This window comes from Microtus pennsylvanicus, chromosome 10 (genome assembly GCF_037038515.1).
Source record: "Microtus pennsylvanicus isolate mMicPen1 chromosome 10, mMicPen1.hap1, whole genome shotgun sequence".
Lineage (NCBI taxonomy): Eukaryota > Metazoa > Chordata > Mammalia > Rodentia > Cricetidae > Microtus > Microtus pennsylvanicus.
Genome location: NC_134588.1, coordinates 113,383,126 through 113,403,099, shown reverse-complemented (window position 1 = coordinate 113,403,099; position 19,974 = coordinate 113,383,126).

Below are 19,974 nucleotides of genomic sequence, written 5' to 3'. Positions count from 1 at the left end.
CAGACCTTGGCTACTAAGCACCTGAACACAGCAAAGAAGGACAGGCCCATGATTGTTTTAACCTCCAAATTAAATGATGCTAAGTACCTCTCCTCTCCCTATCCAGAAGCCACATGGGAAGGGCATCATGCTGACTTTTGGCTGATAAAACAGGAGTAGTAAAAACATTTGTTCAAGTACAATGTTGGTCAGTTTTTTTGCTAAGACAAAATACCTGAAAAAACAAATTTGAACAATCAAAGATTTATTTTCTTCCAGTTTCAGAAGTTTCAGTCCACAGTTATTTAGCTCAATTGTTTCTTGGCTTGTGGTCAGACAGATTGCCACGATAAGTAGCAAAGCTGTTTGCTTCATGGTAGCAAATAAATGGAAAGAAAGAAAGGTAAGATAGCTGGGCATGATATCTAGTCCCAAAAGTGCACCCCCAAAGACCTTACTTCTACCATTTTCAGAAAGCTTATTAAATTATGACCCGTCAATAATCTATTAATTAATGCCAGGGCTCTCAAGATCCAATCACTTTCTCCAAAGCCCATTCCAAGAACACCTTTGTATTAGAAACTACGTCTTCAACACATACATTTTAGGAAGCATTTCGAACTCAAACTGCAACAGTAAAGAAATCTCAGAAACTGGCAAGCAGTCAATATTGTGGAGGGGAGTAAGAGGCTAAAGACTCCTGTCTGAAATGTATTTTCTTTGTCATTATAAAGTGTTGCAAGTATAAAAAAATACAATAAAGAGCAACTGACACCCAAATTCAGTAATATTTTGCCATTTTTATTTGTTTTAAAGTTCGTTTTATTTATCAAAATAACGGATAGACTTGTTTAATGTAATTTCGCTGGTTTTATGTGTGCATTTTCTCTAAAATGTATTTAATACTTTGTTTTGTATTTTTACCAAAAATAGATGCAAAAGGAGTGTTGTTTTGTCTATTTGTATACAAATCATGTCATCCATCTACCCTATAATTTGCCATATCTGCTCCAGTATGTTTTAAAGAATTATCTATATAGGTACATGCTGCTTTAATCTACTCACTTTCACAGATATGTAAGTTATAAAAATTTACATAGATATAGATTTCATACCAGAATTTCTTCTAAATACATATCTAGAGGTGACATTGTTGTTGATATAGTTGAGTTAACACATAAATAAATTTTTGACTGTTACAGTCATTAATATGTCAATTTGTTGATGAGTTTTGTTGTGACAGGTCCATGCATAAAATATATGTTATGTTGATCATGTCTACCATCTTAAAATATTTATTACATAAAGGAATAAAAGAAAGAAATAATGCAAATGAATACTTTAGGAAAGAGAGAGATTAGGATAAAATAGTGGGAATTAATTAAGAGAGTTATTCTATCTCAACAGCAAAGCAGTATGAACTTTCATTGCTTCTCTGAATTTCCCATCCTGTCCACCAGATAAAATATGTCTCTTGAAATGGATTGGGTATGACAGAGATGACTTGCACCATCCCCTGTCATTCTAAAAGGTGCTTTCCAGAAAGAATGGGGTTTTCACAATGCTGAAATCTGCAGGAAGCTGGAGTATATATGGAATCCTTTAGAGGTTGGAGCCTTCTATTAATGTTTAGTATCACATAATCAACTAAAAGGAGACTTACTTATTCCATTCAGCTATGAGAATAATCCCTGAGCCATATCATGTGTTCAATATATTTATTGAATAGATAAGAAAACAAATTAACACAAATGTAAAGCTATTACTACCCTTCTTGCTGGTGAGTTTTCAAAATATAAATCCCATCAGATCCAGAACCTATGGGAAACATCAGTTAAGACCACAACAGAAGTGGGTAGCGAATGATGGGATTATATACCAGCTCTCTTGATTTGTCAGCATTTTAACTCCAGAAAGTCCTTTTGACTCTCAAAAACTCAAGAATGAGTATAATATAAAGAGTCTTTTTGGAAGACTTTCTATTTTTTATTTAACTTCTTTATTAACTGTCTGGGAGTTTCACATCATGTACACCTATTCTGCTCATCTCCCAGTGCCCCATTTCCTCCCCTCATCCCTGCTGCTCCCCCTACAAAAGGAAACAAATCAAAACAAGCAAGCAAACAAAAGAAAAAAAACAAAAAACCCAAACCAAAAAAACCACAAAAACAAAAATATCCAAACCCAAACAAAATAAATACAGCAGGAAAATCTCTGCTTCTCCTTTCCTGTCTCTCCAACACCTCTTTATTTAGCCTGATGACACTGGGGGCTTCAGTGTGCCATATAGTATACCTCTTTGTCCCATCAGTTTTAATGACAAATATTCATTGAAATGAGTCACTGGTCTGGTTTAAGGACTCTGGTTTCTCATCACCACCACCCCAGAATCCCCACTGGAAATCTTCTGGGATATCCTAAGGCTGCCACAAGTCTTTGAGATTTTGCAGGTATCATTCCACAAAAGCAGTCCCTTCACCAGCTCCAGCAGGTCCTAGATGGGTGGGTGCTAGGGTTGGTCAACCCAAGGCTGGGCTGTGGGCCTGGGGGGTAGCCAAGCTATTCAGTCTCAGCCCCTGTGGCCACCTGCCTCTGACAAGGGGATGGAGACAGCTCTTCTACATGCATGCCCTCGGGGTCAATTCACACTGCCCTATGATGAGGGGTGCGGACCATCTCTGCAGCATTCAGGGGCCAGCTCTCTTGTAGTGTACAACAAGAGGCAAGGCCAGCTTTCCCAGGGCCATAAAGGCAGGACTGCCTCAGCATGGCCTTCTGATTTCATCTCGTATGTGTTCTAAGACCTCCTGAGGTGGCACAGGCCACAGACATACACACAGACCTCAGGGCTCTGGGTGGAAGGAATAGCCCCTCAAGTGGGAATGGTTCTAGCTACTATATGGCCGCCAGACACCATCAAGGCCTCAGGTTGTGGCCCTAAATCTAGGCCTCAATGTGACCTTTGGTGTCAATGCAGGATTCAGACTTCAGCACAGATACAAACTTTGGTAGGACCGTTGACCCCGAAGTGGTCCTTGTCAACACCTGGGTCTGGATGTCACCAATGCTCCTAAGGCAGTGTGGCCCTAAGACACCAATATGCCCCTTGATCTCAAGTGTCTATAGGGCCTTCAATGGGTAACAGGTTCTCAGCACAGACAATGGCTGTAGTAGGGCCACAGATGCTGACATGGACCTCAGCTGCAACTCTGGCCTGGATACCACCATGACACTGAGTAGCAATGTAGGCCACTCAGATCTGGATACATCCTGGCCCTCAGACACCAACCTGGACTCATTTGGTTGATCTGCCCCTGGGCATTCTCATGGCACTTAGTGGCAACAGGAGCCACAGATGTCAATCCAGACCCTGGCTGCTATAAGGTCAAGAACCCAGACATGGCCCTCAGCAGCAGCCTGGGCCTAGATGACATCACGGCTCTGAGTGATATAGCACAAGCCACCCATATCTATATGGCCCCTGCTGTGGTGTGGGCCACAGATTCCAACTAAGCCGAAGACTCCAGCACAGATCCTGGGCCTCTGTATTGGCCTTAGTGGCAACCTCGGAACAGACACCAGCTGCAGCTGAACCAAGGCCCCAGACATGGCGTCAGGCAGCTGCTCGGGACAGGCCAAAACGTCCATCAACCAATCTTCAGGACTGCTGCTAAGCTTTTGAAAGACCCTCACCCTCTTGGGTGCAGCCCAAAGGGGAAAAGCCCCACGACTCAATTAACCAGTCCAGAAGATACAAAAAGCAAGAGGCTTTTATTAACGTTAACGATAGCGCCACCGGGTGTTTCTAGTCTCCAAAGAGGTAGAGAACCCCGAACAGTAATTCCAGAAAACTTTTATAGGCAAAAACCACAATATTAGCATGGTTAGCATAGTGGGTATGGGGTACAAAATGATTGGACATAACATAAGCATATTAAATTAGACCTGGGCCACAATGATCAGTTCTCTTAAATTTTCCAGAAATACCATAAAATGTTGACATTTCCCACAAACTTTATTTATGTTTCAGTCTGGGCACCAGATGCTTCCTGAGGGTGAGCGGAACAGGGCACTGTGGTCAGGATGCAAGCATGGCAGTTAGGATTATTTTGCAAAATTTGAAAGTTTATACTTTTCTCTTTTTATTGCTGATCATCTTTAATCTAAAAGTAGTTGCAAACAGATACTTCCCCTTTTTGTTGCTGATTATCTTTAATCTAAAAGCAATGGCAAATAGGCGCAAACAGGCTTCTCACTTACAAACTCACCAGTCCAAGTGGCACTGGTGAATACAAGAAATGATATTTAGGAAAAACTGCATTTCTAATCACTTGAGCAATTACAAATTTTGAACCTTATACATTTTGGGGGGAGGGGATCTAGACAGAGTTTCTCTGTGTGGCTTTGGAGCATGTCCTAGAATTCATTCTGGAGACTAGGTTGGCCTCTTTGTGGTGGTGTTATATATCCTTAAGGAACTTTGATGTTTTTATCTATACCTGTTTTTGTAAAATTTAGATATTGTTTATCTATTTATACCATACATACACACACACCTCACAAATATATATGAAAATATTATAATCTCAAAAAGTATTGTATTGCTCAAAAAATTAGGAAAATTTTAAATAGGCCTTGAAATTATTTATAAAATATTTTATTAAGTTTATTGTTGCAAAAGATGAGCATGATATGTACCCACTCATAGGTGAATACTAGCTAGAAAGTAAAGAATAAGGAGCCTGTAGTTCACAACCCCAGAGAAGCTAAGTAACAAGGAGAACCCTAAGAGAAACATACGTAGATCCCCAGGGGAAAGGGAAATAGAGACCTCCCAAGAAAATTGGGAGCATGGGGGTGGAGGGGAGAAGGGAAGAAGAAGGGGAGGAGGAGGTGAAAAATGGGGGAGAATTAGAGGGAACAGGATGGTCGAGATAGGGGAAGGACAGAGACAGAAAACAAGGAAAGATATCTAGATTGAGGGAGCCATTATGGGGCTAGCAAGAAACCTGGCACTAGAGAAATTTCCAAGGATTCCACAAGGCTGACCTAAGCAATAGTGGAGGGGGTGTCTGAACTGACCTTGCCCTCTAGTTAGATAGATGACTATCTTAAATGTTACCATAGAACCTACATCCAGCAACTGATGGAAGCAGATGCAGAGATTCACAGTGGAGCATTTGGGCTGAGCTCCCAAAGTCCAGTCGAAGAGAGGGAGAAATGACAATACAAGCAAAGAGGTCAAGACCATGACGGGGGTACCCACTGAAACAGCTTACCTGAGCTAATGGAAGCCTTCCAACTCCAGCTTGACAGCGAGGGAACCATCATAGGCCCTCAGAATGTGGGTGATAGTTGTATTGCTGGGACAGACTGCGGGGCCACTGGCAGTGAGACCAGGATTTATCCCTACTGCTTTTTCTGGATTTTTGGAACCCGAGGTATCTCTTTGGAGGGATACTTTGCTCAGCCTAGATATAGCGTCAAGGGCCTTAGTCCTACCTCAAAGCAATGTGCTAGATTTTGTTCATTCCCCATGGGAAGCCTTTCCTGCTCTGAAGAGCGGATGGGGGTTAGGATGGGAGGGGGAAGGGAGGAGGTAGACAGAGCAGGAGAAAGGGAGGGAGTGGGAAATGGATTTGGTATGTAAAATGAGAAAAGATTGGTTTTTATAATTAATTTTAAAAAGCAATATATATTATATGGAATTTAAAAAACAGTTTATTGTTGCTGTGTCTTACTGCTTTTGTATTTACACAAAAGTAATTATTTTGATCTTTAATTTTTATAAACTCAAATAAACATTCTGACTTGGTGCTCTTACAGGTATATTAAAATTCCTTTAATGAGTTAACAATTTTAATAGATATTATCTTTTCTATAATGGAAAAATTTGATTTTAACTGCTAATTATGTTAGTTTTTACCAGTTAATAGTTTATAACTTTTAAAATAAGAAAAAAATCAGATTTATAGAGGTCACTGAAAGGAGTAGTAGGCTTGGTAGTAATGAAAACACTACCTATAGTCTTTAACAGCTTTTTAATATCAAATTCAAAACTATTTCACTTGTTTCATATATAATATTGAGAAACAATCTAGCTTCTCTTTTTATTTTTATTTTAAGGATTTATTTATTTTTGTTTTATGTGTATGAGTATTTGCATATATGTATGTACAATCATGTGCCTGCCTGGTACCCATGGAGGCCAGAAGAGAATATCAGATTCTGTGGAACTGGAGGTATCAACAAGGTGAGCCACCATATGGGTGCTAGGAACCAAACCCAGTTCCTCGGCAGAAGTAGCAAGTGCTCTTACCTACTTAACCACCTCTCCAATCCTTCTCTAATTTTCCATAATATAGTAAACAAACTGAACTCCAACTTTCAAAAACATTTTTGCTTTCAATTCAAAGCAAAGTGCCTTTTAAAATCCCCACTTCATTTGTTTTTGTAATACTAGATAGATAAGTGATAGATGATAGGTAGGTAGATAGATAGATAGATAGATAGATGATAGATAGATAGACAGATAGACAGATAGAGATAGATAGATAGATAGATAGATAGATAGATAGATAGATAGATAGATAGATAGATGATAGATAGATGATAGATAGATAGATAGATAGATAGATAGATAGATAGATAGATAGATAGATAGACGGACAGACAGACTTGTGTCTATTGGACACAAACTAAAATTATCTATAAGGAGAAAATTTCAATTGAGAAAATTCCTCCATTAGTGTCAGCTGTAAGGCATTTTCTTAATTAGTGATTGATGGGGAAGAGCCCTGTCCATTATGGGTGGGGTGGTCCTGGGTTCTCAAGCAGGCTGAGCAGACCAGGGGAGCAAGCCAGTAAACAGCATCTTTCATGGCCTCTGCATCAGCTCCTGACTTCAGTTTTCTGCCCTGCTTGAGTCCCTATCCTGACTTCCTTTGGTGTGAACAACAATGTGGAGGTGTAAACTGAATTAGCCCTTTCCTCCCCAAATTCTTTTTGGTCATGGTGTTTTATTACAGCAATAGAAACCCTAAAAAATACAGATGGATATTTCAATTATCTATCAATAATAAGTATAATGTGCCTATTTAATATTTAAATTCAGTGAAAACTTTTTATTAAAAATGATCCCTGCTTACATTTTGACTTCTGATTTGAATTAGAGAGTTCTAAAAAATTGTTTGGAATTTGACTGTCACTCATAATTTAGATTATTTCAGTACTATTTAAAGAGAGTTCTAGGTTGAGAAGAAAAATGGAGGATTTTTATAAGTGTGAGGAGAATGATGAGACTAACCCGCATCTTCTAGAGGTCAATGATCTCTGTTTAGACAAAAAGTTAGATAAATATTAAGTAGGAGAAACAGAGACAACTAAGAATGAGTGTTGATGTCTAGAGCATGGGGACATCCTCTCGTGTTACTTCCTGGCTTTCACTGTTCTTCTGGATCATGGTCAGGAGGCAGACATAGGATGTCATGATGGTACCAATCACCATTCCTGAGGACCCAAGAGTAGTTTGCTTGGGTGTTCTGCATATCTAGAAACTATGAATGACCAATACTTTGCTTTAGCACTCCAAAAATAAAACATCTGAAACAGATTAAATATGGTCAAACAGATTATAAAAATCCATGAGTTTTGCAGGAAAGTGGCTCCAAATGACAGAAAAATATCCTTTGTCTGGACCTCATAGGAATAAAACCAGAAATGATTATGAAATGCCTGCAGTGCTAAGTACCAGAAAGCCCATATAAATTTCCTTGCCCGATATTCTCCAGATCACCACATCCCATTATCACCACCACCAGCAGCATTTTGTTTTAAGGCTGCAATATATGTTCAAGCATTTTCATATACAGTTCAGATAGAAGTATTCTGAGGTAGGGCTGGAGAGATGGTTTCATAGCCAAGAGCACTTGCTGCTTTCCCAGAGTGCGCAAGTTTGCTTTCCACATTGCCTGACTTACAACTTCCTTTATCTAAAGTTCGAGAATCCAGTTCCCCTTTCTTGCATTTGTGGACACATGGGTGTGCGCACACACACACACGCACACAAAACCACAGACACATGGCATAAATTTACATGCATACACATAAATCAAAATTGAAGAAATTTAGTTATCCTGTGGTACTTTTAGAAGGTATTTATTTAAATACCCATCCACTAACGGAGGGGTTGGGAGAGGGGAAAAGAAAAATCATAACCATGCTCTAGACTCTGATTCTTCTCACTTAATATCACATTAATTCTAATTTCCAAAAAGGAAAGAACCTTCCACTCTTAAAGGATCAACATTCTGTACCCCCACATGACAGCATGGAAATCTCCTAAAATAAGCAGTTCCTCTTCGCTCTTTCAGCTAACTGACAAAAATGCTTTTACAAGAAGTCTTCATAAGTTTATTTTAATTGTGTACATATAACTTTTATATTGTATACAGCATACCCACATTGCAAGTCATGGGCTAATATAATAAAGCATTGTAGATATCTGATATTCGTGTAATGGTAGGAACCCCCAAATGACTTTCAAAATATTTGACTAGGAAAAACTAAGTATTGAAGAAACTGGTTTATTTATCTTAAAGCAATCTGTGGGCTGTTGGCCAAGCAGTATGCCCACCCCATATCCATGTTCTTGGTGATACATGGGCAAATCAAGCCCTTGAAAGAAGGAGCATCAGTTTTATTAAAGAGTTTGACCACCCTCCAGGGAGTGGCTAGCCACCCAAGAATATTTGGGTTGTAAAAATTGGGCTTTTTTTTTTTTTTGGAAAACGAAGTTGGTTGGTAGGGATGTGAGGATGAATCTGGATGAGCTGGAGGAAGGGATAAATATGATCAAACTATATTGTATGAAAATCTCAATGAATTAGTAAAATACTATTTTATAAGGAAATAACACAAGACTCAGTGGACACAGGTCCTCTTATTTACTCTTCATAGGAATGTGTTACATGATTGTTTTATCCTGGAGCACCCAGATGGGGTAAGAGCAGACCAAAGAAATGAGGCCATCAAGTGTAGCTTCATGAACAATGTGCTTAATTGGGCCCACTTGCAGCAAGTAACAGGAGCATGGGAAATTTAAAGGGAGCTATACTGTGAAGAATATGGTATAAAGTATGTTTATAAATTATCATGTGTTGTGTGTGCTTGGCTGAAAGCAAACTCTGGGCCTGCGAAGAGCTCCCTTTTCCCAGATTCCAGTATGTTTATTCCAAGTGTTCTCCAAAACTCCCTGTCTATCTGCCTACCTCTGTTAGGGAAGAAAGAAAACAGCAAACAGCAAAGGGTATTAAATCAGTATGTCATTTAGAACAGCTAGAAGGTAAACTATACAATATCTGGATTCATTTTTATTGGTGTCAACATTCCTTCTTGTCTGGTGCCCTTCATGGTACATCAGTGCACCAGGAAATAACAGACATGGCCGGAATTACATACAGTACTTTGTGTGGCTTGGGTTTTGGTTTCATTAATTCTAGGGGGCTCAGCAACTTGAAAGGACACTGATCACAGCACCGCCTGTATGGCATTGGTTGTAGCACTCGCAGACACCAAACCACATTACTATAAATATGCATGCCATTTTTGCAGAGTTTGATTCTGTGCTATCACAGAATTAAATCTGGCCCAAAATTGGATATGCTCTTTTAAACATTACTGAAATTGAATCTACAATGGATTCTGTCTATTCAAATGCCTTGTATAGTGCTAATAATTGTTGTCCTATTGTGATATCTGAGCGTCTATCTCTTTCCATGACTAGGATCAATATTCTATAGAAGTTGTTTAGTTAGTTTTTCTAGCTAGGTTCTAGATGTAATCCTTTGAATTTCTGTTAGCTTGCATTATAAATTTATCATCAAAAGTATTGAGGCATACAAATTAGCCTGTTCTCCAAGGATTCTAGCTTTCTCCAAAGCCTCTTGATATATACTGTCTGTATCCCACGTGAGACTCCTCATCAAATTATATAAAGGATGAGCATTTAAAACAAGATGGCTGTAACAATGAAGCAGTTCCTCTAGAAATCCCCCAAAATACTTGCAGCTGTTTTGCATTCACAGCTGTAGTAATAGGGAACGGCGGGGCTGCGTCCCTGGCACCTGGCCGCCTGCTCGGCTTATGCCCTGAAATAATTACACGGACACTGTATTCTTTTAATCACTGCTTGGCCCATTTCTATCTAGTCTCTTCTAGGCTAACTCTCACACCTGGACTAGCCCATTTCTAATATTCTATGTAGCACAGCTAGGTGCGCTTAACGGGAAGATTCTAGCCTATGTCCACCCTGGGTCAGAGCTTCAACGCGTGCCTCTGCCTGGGAGCTGGGAGCATGGCATCTCTCTGAGGCATCTGTTCCCAAGAGGAGAGCTGTGGAGTCTGAGCTCACTTCCTTCTCCTCCCACTGTTCTGTTCTGTTTACTCCTCCCACCTATCTTCTAACCAATGAGGGCCAAGCAGTTTCTTTTTATTTAACCAATGACCTTCCTCCATCACACAGCCACTGCACAGGCTGATGTAAATTTGTTTCAACAAACTTGTCAGATATTAGACACAACTTACCTGACCATCATACTCAAAATAATTTCACAATTGTGCCTGACCCTGACACCTTGTATAGACTGACTTCCTATCCTCACTTCTGTAGGTACATTTGTGTATCTTTAAGGTACTTTTCTAAATCTTGAAGACCCTGAAAGGATGCCATTATATAAACCTGTATAAGCTACATAATGAAGCCGTTTACAGACTTCCAGGATAACAAAACAATGCCCATGACAAACAGTAGGACCCTGAAGATGAAATTGAGGAAAGTGAGCTGCTATCTATTCCAAGCTTGGGGATGAGAAAGGAATACAAAAAATATGCTAACATTGTCCAAAGCAACGCGGACATTACCTGCATTTGTTTCTGTCAAAAGAGCAATGTTGAGTACTAGAATGGATGACAGGCACAACTTCATTTAGTTGTCTATAATTCATGGCCATTTTTCATGAGTCACCTAGTTTATTTACTGGCCCCATATGGTTTGTGAAAGGGGTTCAAGTAGGACAAATAATCTCTACCTTTTCTAATTGTGTGATGATTTCTGTAACTTCATATTTCTCATGACACCTGTATTGTTATTTACCTCCCTTCAGATACTTAATTCACCCAACCACACATGACTAATTTAAAATTCTTATCCCCAGGAAAACCTCTCAAACCGTGGTATGTAGAAGGTGTCTTATCAGTATATCCATCTCCAGTATATTTTCTGGCAAGAGAAAAATGTTCACAGTATGATCTAAGGGAGATAATCACCTCCCTTGGGGCAAGCAATGGCCTTTTTATTTTGACTGTTCTATTTCTCTGCTCATCCACTATTCATCATTGTTCAAGTGCTTTAGGAGTTGTTATAACCAACATACACTCTGTTTCCACATCTGCTAATGTACAAGTATTTAACACTTTCACAGAGGACCTCAAGGTGCCTTGTCTAGCCCTCAGTTGTGAGAAACTAGGCTACTCCTTTAGCGAAATGGCTGGAAAGGCTCTCATCCTCATCTTAACATAGGGCATATATGAAACACTTTATATCTTTATTGAACTGTTATTCAAACTTTAAAGCCTTCTGAAGGTTCATGACCATTAGATTCAGCTTCCCATCAAATTTCATTTCCCTAGAGACTCTTTCTTGACATATTCTTTCACTTTTGTTTTGCAGGGACCAAGATAGACTTCATCATCTCCCTTCCCTTTCTTTATCCCCACCTGAGTGCTTTAGCACCTTACAAAACCAATTGATATGCTACTTGTTGTGTTGACTTTTCTTAGGAAGACATGAACAAATACTTTTCATCCTGTATAGGGTATCAATGCTGTGATCCATGGAAGATTCCAAATAAGTCTAACTTGGTGAACAAGTGAGTTTAAATGTTGTTCCAGACAGGAGCACAGGTAACTTTCACTGGAGACACAATTGAAAAAAAGAAAAACTCTACCTCATTAGCAAATGTTCACCACTTGCATATTCTCACAGAGGAGTGGGACTTTGCATGTTTATGAGATTCCTATTTATAATTACAGATGTTGTGATTTTTTAAAAGCAGCAGTCATGTCATGTCTAAAGGTCAGAGTTCTACAATAGAATTAATATTGACACAAATTTTTAAAACTTTTTTTATTGAGCTATATATTTTCCCATTCCCTCTCCTTCCTCCCTTCTCCCCTTCCACCCTCTCCCCTACTCCCACCCCTTGCTTCCAATTATCTGTAATTGAAACAACTTTTTTAAAAGGAATTTGTCATTAGCTAATAAAACTATATGCATGTTTTCCATTTGACCAAGCAATTTCATTCGTAGAGTTTTTAATTGAAGGTATACATTCTACAACAGAAACATAAAAATAAAAAGATGGATCCTGTTTTCTAATCTAATCTGTTACTCTGTGCAGAATGGAAACTGTCAATGTTGAGAATTTTTATTGAATAGTCTAATGTATTCATAAAAAATGGTTGAATAAGTCATAGTACATCCATTCAATGAAGTACCATGCAGCAATAAAGAGAGTAAGGAATATCTCTTACTGTATAAGGAGTGAAGTCTAATGTATTTGTTAAGTGAAAAAAAATAAAGGAAGGTTAGGGTTATAACCCTAAGCAATAACATACTTTCTTTTATATGTGAAATAGAAATAAGAACACAATAATGGGTTTGCACAATGGGGGGGAAAACTAGATAAACAAGAAAATACTGAACTATATTACCTATGGCCAGTAGGTGAAAATACAATAAAAAGGAATAGGTATTTCTCTGATCATACATTTTGAACAGTGTTGATATTTAAAACTGTGTTTTCTAAGTAAAAATAATGAGATACAAACTAAAATGTAATACAAAGGAGAATAAGCCAATCTAAATGATTAACAAAATCGCACTGGAGAAGACTACTTAACCTAAGCAATTTAGGGTTCCTCTATATTTTGGAATGGAAGAGAATACTGTGAGTTGGAGATCAGTGGTTTCTATGCTTTCAGGGCACAAACAAAATAAAACTTGAAAATTCTCCAGGTTTCATTTTACCATGATAAATTTAGCAACTCTTAAACTTATTTTTCTGTAGGACAAATAAATAAGTATATTGTGGAACTAAGTATTTGCCTTTGGAGGACAAAGTTACAAATAAGATAGAAGGAAAGATGGGGAAATCTATAGTCAGAGACTGAAATTAGAAGACGTAATAGAGATCAATGGCAGATGTAAAGGAGGAAAAAGTTTACAGAGACATAAGACTAGACTCCAGCTTCCTGCCCACTTTCATTTTGTCTGCAGAGAAGGTAAAGAAGCAGTGGTACTACACTAACAATGAATGCAGTGTTCAGAGTTTAGAGTCTAACCATGACAATAAAAGCAAAATGAAAACGTGTACACTGATTTTTTAAAAAAAGAAGAGCCAATATTCCTTAGAGAAAGATGAAATTCAAGTGGTGAATCTAGAAAAATCATAAACTGAAGTACTCAAAAATTTATAAGAATTGAACAAAAGAGAAACAGGGACTATTTTGAGATCTCTTACAGGGCAAGTCAGGTACAATTTATGAATTAAATAATTTCAATAAAAGATGAAGGCTCACTAAATAAGTAATTTCATATTGATATAGACACTGGTTTCATGGTGATTTTATATAGAAAAATTAATGAATAAATGAATAGTGAGAAAGTTTTTGCAGTGGAATATCAATTAATGAATATAAATGTAATGACTGACTATCATGAAGGAGTCATAAAGTAGTAACTGAGTAAGATAAACAATCATTAATGAGCAAAAATTAGCAGGTAAAATTTTGATTTTTAAATGAAGTATTTATATAGTTTTGAAAGATTCCTCCCCCAAAACACTTGTCAATAATAAGGGGATAATAATTACTTAACTGCAAATACCTGTTTATATGATAAAAGTGACCACTACCAATAAAAGGACCATCAGGTAAGGTGTACATACAGACAAGTGAGAGCATCCATTCTCATATATCTCTGCCAAAAAACGCAAAATTTCCATCTAATTGTGAAGAAACATTATATAAAACCAAATTGAGTGATGCTGGCAACCAGTCTCCAGGACGGTCCCTCTTCATCTTTGACTCCCAGTATCCCCATCCATGCATAGTGTCTGGCACTGAGAAGACTGATCTTTGTTCTGAAAATGTTATGACTTCTGAGAAACATGAAAGATATTCTGGCTTTTGTCCTTCTCGATCTGAAATAAGTTAGCTATCTCTCATAATGGGAGAAGTTTCAACCCCTATAACCCAACAGTCCATTTTCCACATACACATGAGGAAGAAATGAGGAATCCAGGCAACAGCCACTGACTGTGCAACTTCTGTGTGCTTTTCCTGTCCCGTTCAACCAGATAGCTGCAGTTCCGGCTATCATTTTGACCACAGTATTGGAGAAGATGTCCAGTCCAGCTAAATTCCTCCAAATTATGACTCAGAAACTAAAAGGTACTATTAAGTCTCACTTTAAGCCACTACTAATCATAGGGTAATTTGTTATCATACTGAATAATAGACAAATACTTAGAGTGCCATTCTAGAAAAATAATTACTTCAAAGATATCAAAGAAAAACAATGAAAGAACAACAAAGTTCCAGATCCAGGAATTGGGGAGGGCTCAGTCAGTAAAATGCTTGTCTACCAGCACCAGGGTTTGTGTTCAAATTTCCAGAATCTAGGTAAAAAGCTACACCTAGTATACCTCTAATCCTAGCACAAGGGAGGCAGAAACAGACAAATGGAACCCGTTAAGCAGCCAGCCTAGCATAATCTGTCAGTTTGGGGTTCAGAGAGAGACCTTGCCTCAAATAAGAGAGTGGAAAGCAGATAAGAAAAACATTGACATTAGCCTCTAGTCTCACATACGTCTTTACATGTGCAAACACGTGAACACGTACAATCACATATAACACCCCCCCACACACACACACACAAAAATACTCTGGGAGATTTTTTTGAAATTAAAGAAAAAGAGACCCAAGAATCAAATATATGATCCTGAAGGTGGATAATTTTGTTGTTCTTCTTTTGCCATTACAGACTATTGATGTAATCATCAAAATTTGAATACAGTAAAAATTATAAAATAGGAATGTACCAATATTGGTGTCTTGCAATTGATCATTGTACTATAATTGTAGAAACATGCCCTTATTTTTTAAGAAATACACATTAAAATGGAGATAAGTGCCTATAATTTATTTAAAATATCAAATGTAGCAATTATGTAAGAAAATTACATAGTCAAAGATATATACTTTTATATACCTTTTACCGACAGAGAGACAAAATTTCTAAAATATTACCCTTTAGGAAACCCCTTTATAGATATACAGAAATTAAAATTTTCACTACTTACACTAGAGTAAAAAGACTGCAATACCAGGCAGTGTAATTCCTGAATTTCCACTTTAAGTAAGCCCCTTTAGATTGTTTTCTCAAACTGAGAGTTGACTATATTAATTGAGTTTGGAAATGAATTTACTGGAACAAAATGCAAAACAGGTTTAATGAATACAATACTGTAAATTGACAGAGCATACGAATATTGTAGATTAGTAGAAATGAGTATTATTTTGTGAAATGTTTCAGATGTAGGCAGAGAAAAGGTTAATGTACGTGGTTGCACAGTCAACAAAAAGTAGGGAAGCCAGGCGCTGAGCAGGACTCAGTTTAAGCCAAAAGCAGATTTGTCTGGGTCCGCCCTCCCTGCCTCTTCCGCTCCTGGCCACCTGCAGATGTGCTCCACAAGTCTTCAGTACCCAGCGCGGAGCAGATGCTATTTAAGGGTCCTTCCCCACAGCTAACAGCCAGACGCAGCCGGCACCTAGCCAATTCCCCTATCCTTGCTGGAGACTCAGAACACTCAGAAAGCAACCTTCTGATGGGCCGCTGCGGTGGCATGGGAGCCTTGGGTTCGCTCTGGGTTTTCTTCACTCTCATCGCGCCAGGAGTTCTTGGTGAGCTGGGCACGGGAGTGCAGATAAGGGAAGGGAACTCCTTCAGGGCTAGAAAAATTTCTGCGCCTACACAAAGGTTATAGATCAAACCAGGGATATGGGGGCCCTTCTGGATACTTGTCTGTCCCTGACAACTTTGGAGACTCAGTCAGTCTCTGAAGCAGAATGGCCCCACCTCTTCTGGGAACTGGACCCCCACCACTGAAACCCGAGCCACGCGTGGGCGCTTTTGAATGACTGATGCTGCTGTTTGGTGGTTCTCTCTCTCAGGCTCCCAGCCTCTTGAGAATTCAGCCAAGTGCTGTGCTTCTGTGCATGCAGAAATCCTCTCTAGCTATGCAAGGGTTGTTGAGTCCCTGCTTTTCTTAAAGAATAATACCCGATTCTCCAATATGGGTCTCAGATTTTGTTTGACTTTGATAGGATATTTAAGACTGTGACTTCTGTAACAGTGTATACCTACATAGGTTCTTCTTCAATGTTCTTTGTTACAGTTTTTGGTTTTATATTGTTTTTGTTTCACAGATTGGCTGGCTTTTAAAGTAGTATAGTTTGTTCTGGTAGTGAAGACATAGGTTATAAGACAACCTCAATAGCTGGGTGAATTTTGGCAAGTCGTAATATAATTTATTCTCGTAGTAAATATATTCATAGGTTATAAGATATTTACCATAAGCAAATATCAATAGCTGGGTAAATGTTAGAAAGTTGGTTAGAGCCCCGACCCTCAGTTTCTCACATGTGCAATTAAGTTAGAAATGAGCTGCTGTACCATCCCACAGAGCTTCGAGAAATCATGAGCTGCTGGGGAAATTAGGTCACGGTACTTGACTGTTAACACTTACTAAGTGTAGCAATTAGCAGTTAATAGCGAATCTAGTCATGTATTTGCATTAGTTCTGGTACAACTTCTACTGGAAAACAAATTCTAGGGATGACTGGACCTCGTTTCATGTTCACTGACGAATGTTTTATGCTTAGTACCATACTTTCCTTAACATACATGACTCTCATTTATAAAACTCAGCCTTTAGATATTCAGAGTCCCAGTGTTAAGGCAATTGCTGATAATTCTCAATAATAGTCTCCCACCCCCTTCCTGATTTCTGGCCAGCTTTTCAGATTTATATTCATCCCATTCATAAATCCTCCATCTATTTCCAAAGTATTTCTAAATCATCCATGTAAAGCCCCTTAGATCTAAATAGTTAATTGCACACTGTCCTCCAGAAACATTTTCTGTGTTACAGTCACTACCTTGATCTTCACTCCTGATGCTTGAAAGAAGTAAAGAGGGAACAGGGACTTTTAAGAAAACCCATATCATGCAATTTGAAAAATTATTGCATGTATTTGTTTGTTTAGTGGGGGTGTGGAATCAATGGCATGTGCTTGGAAGTCAGGGACTATTTACAAGAGTAGCTCTCTCCTTCCACCTGTGGCTCCAAGAACTAAACTCAATTGGTCAGTCAGGTTTGACAGCAGTGTCTTTAGCCAGTGAGACATGTCACCTGCTATTTTACTTTTCTGATTGGAGGAGAATCCAGTCTTTGGAGATTCTGTACTGTGGCCTGGGAGGTGGGTAGTTTCAATAAAAGTCCAAGGTCTTTTTCCTAGAGATGAGACTTCCATTGAGCCTCACCCAGAAAGAAAAATTCTTGCCTCTTTTTGACATGGAAGTCACATTATAAAATTCCCTCTTCCTTTGTAGTTTCCAGATCTTGTATTCCTCTTGGTCTGTGTTGTTACCACTGATTGAATCTTATGAATGTAAATAGCTTCCCATATTGTGGAAGATAATTTAGCTTTGTCCTTATTTACATTTGATAATCACACATTATTACCTAATTAGAGTAACTGGTAGAAGTGGTATCACATATAAATCAATTAAAGTAAATTTGATTTTATAAGATCTCTATGATAATTTAGTATCCTATGCTAAAAGCTTTTCAGCTTGTTGGGCAAATTCTTGCCTTGGCATCTGCCCATCTCTTCTTCCAAATGCTCCCTTATGGATCTTCTTTTACTGGATCAGGTCTCCTTGCCTACCCAACGCTGGCTCTCCCCAACGCTGACTCTCCTGGCGCCCCAATGCTGTCTCTCCTGGCGCCGAGAGCTCAGGCCTCCATGCTGATGGAGCAGCTCGCAAACAAAGTGCCTACCCCCAATGCTGTCTCTCCTGGCACCGAGAGCTCAGGCCTCCATGCTGATAGAGCAGCTCGCAAACAAAGCGCCTACCCTGCTTGATGCAGGCAGGCCATAGAAGCAAACGAACTCCCACCCGCTTGGGTGCCCCGAGGATTCAGACCCAGTGTCTGCTTGTTTGTTTTTTGAGACAGAGTTTCTTTGTGTAACAGTCCTAGCTGCCCTGGAACTAGCTCTTGTAGACCAGACTGGCCTCAAACTCACAGAGCTCTGCATACTTCTTCCTCCCAAGTGCTGGAATTAAAGGTGTGCACCACTATTACCCAGCAGAAATGATATCTTTGGAACAACTGGAAAAAGATCAGTATGGTTTGAGTACATACAAACTCCAAGATTGTATACTTTTTCCTGTGAATAATGGTAATCCATCATAAATTTTTGATTGGGAAGTATGGTAGATTTATATTTATTATTATAAAGATTATATTATATACAAAAGAAAAATTTTGGGCTGGAGAGATTCCTCAGTGGTTAAGAGCACTGCCTGCTCTTCTAAAGGTCCTGAGTTCAATTCCCAGCAACCAGATGATAGGTCACAAACATCTAAATGAGGTCTGGTGCCCTTTTCTGGCCTGCAGTCATACATGCAGGCAGAATACTGTATACACATACACAATAATTAAATAAATCTTTAAAAAAAGAAAGGGAGGAAGAAAGAAAGAAGAAAGGAAGAAAGAAAGAAAGAAAGAAAGAAAGAAAGAAAGAAAGAAAGAAAGAAAGAAAGAAAGAAAGAAACTCATGCCATGTTATGGAGAAAGTACTAGACCAAGGGAGGCCAGCATTAGAAAGGTGAATTTTGCCACTCAACAATACAGTAAAACAATAAAAATGTCAAAGTAAGTGTTTTGGGAGATATTCTGGAATCCAGGCCCTCAAATTTTGTAACTAATTGAACTGAAGGATTAGAGGATGAGTTGTAGAGAGGAAATGATGTCTGTAGGCTTTTAATACAGGAGACATGGAAAATGATGCCATTAGCTGAGATTTTAATAATGAGAACTGAGTTTTTAATATAGAATTGACCACAAATAAAGTTTTCTTTCATACACAGAAATATAGACAATACGGTTTGAACAGTGTTCCAAAATTGACTGCTCCTTGAAAAAGTGCACATTTTACAAATTTCAAAAATAGCTTTGAGAAAACATTCGCAGAACCATCAGCAAGTCCAGTCAGGGAATTTAATAGAAAATGCATAAAGTCTTCTCTATCCCAGCCCCAAATCCTGTTTTGTTTCCCTTGTAGGTAGATCATGTACAACTCCTGGAGACCTCCTCCGTGGCTCTGTGAATATAAGTATGGGTATCAAGTTTGGGTCAACAATTACATATTCTTGTAATACAGGGTGAGTAGGCAGGATGCCTCTTCAGGGTATATGAATACAGAAATAATATTTCTAACCAGAAACCCTTTAATATGAATTAAAAACAAAAGCACGGTCTCCTTGGCCTGCTTTAGAAATGACATTTCAGTGTTGCTCAGTTTAGGGGATCCTTAGAAAGAAAGAAGATGGAGCTACCTTGCTTCAATTTTAAGTCTTAGGTGCTATTGACAAGGAAGTCAGACTTTATTGGGTGATAATGTTGAACCTAGTAAAGAAACACTACTTTATCACTATTTCACCGTATCATGCATGTTATTCTACCCTTTTCTCATTCTATATGTGGAAAAAATTAGGATTTTCTAAAGTGTTAAGTGTGACCTGGATGTGATCAAGCACCTCTTTGCCTCCAGATATCGACTCATTGGTGACTCATCTGCTACACA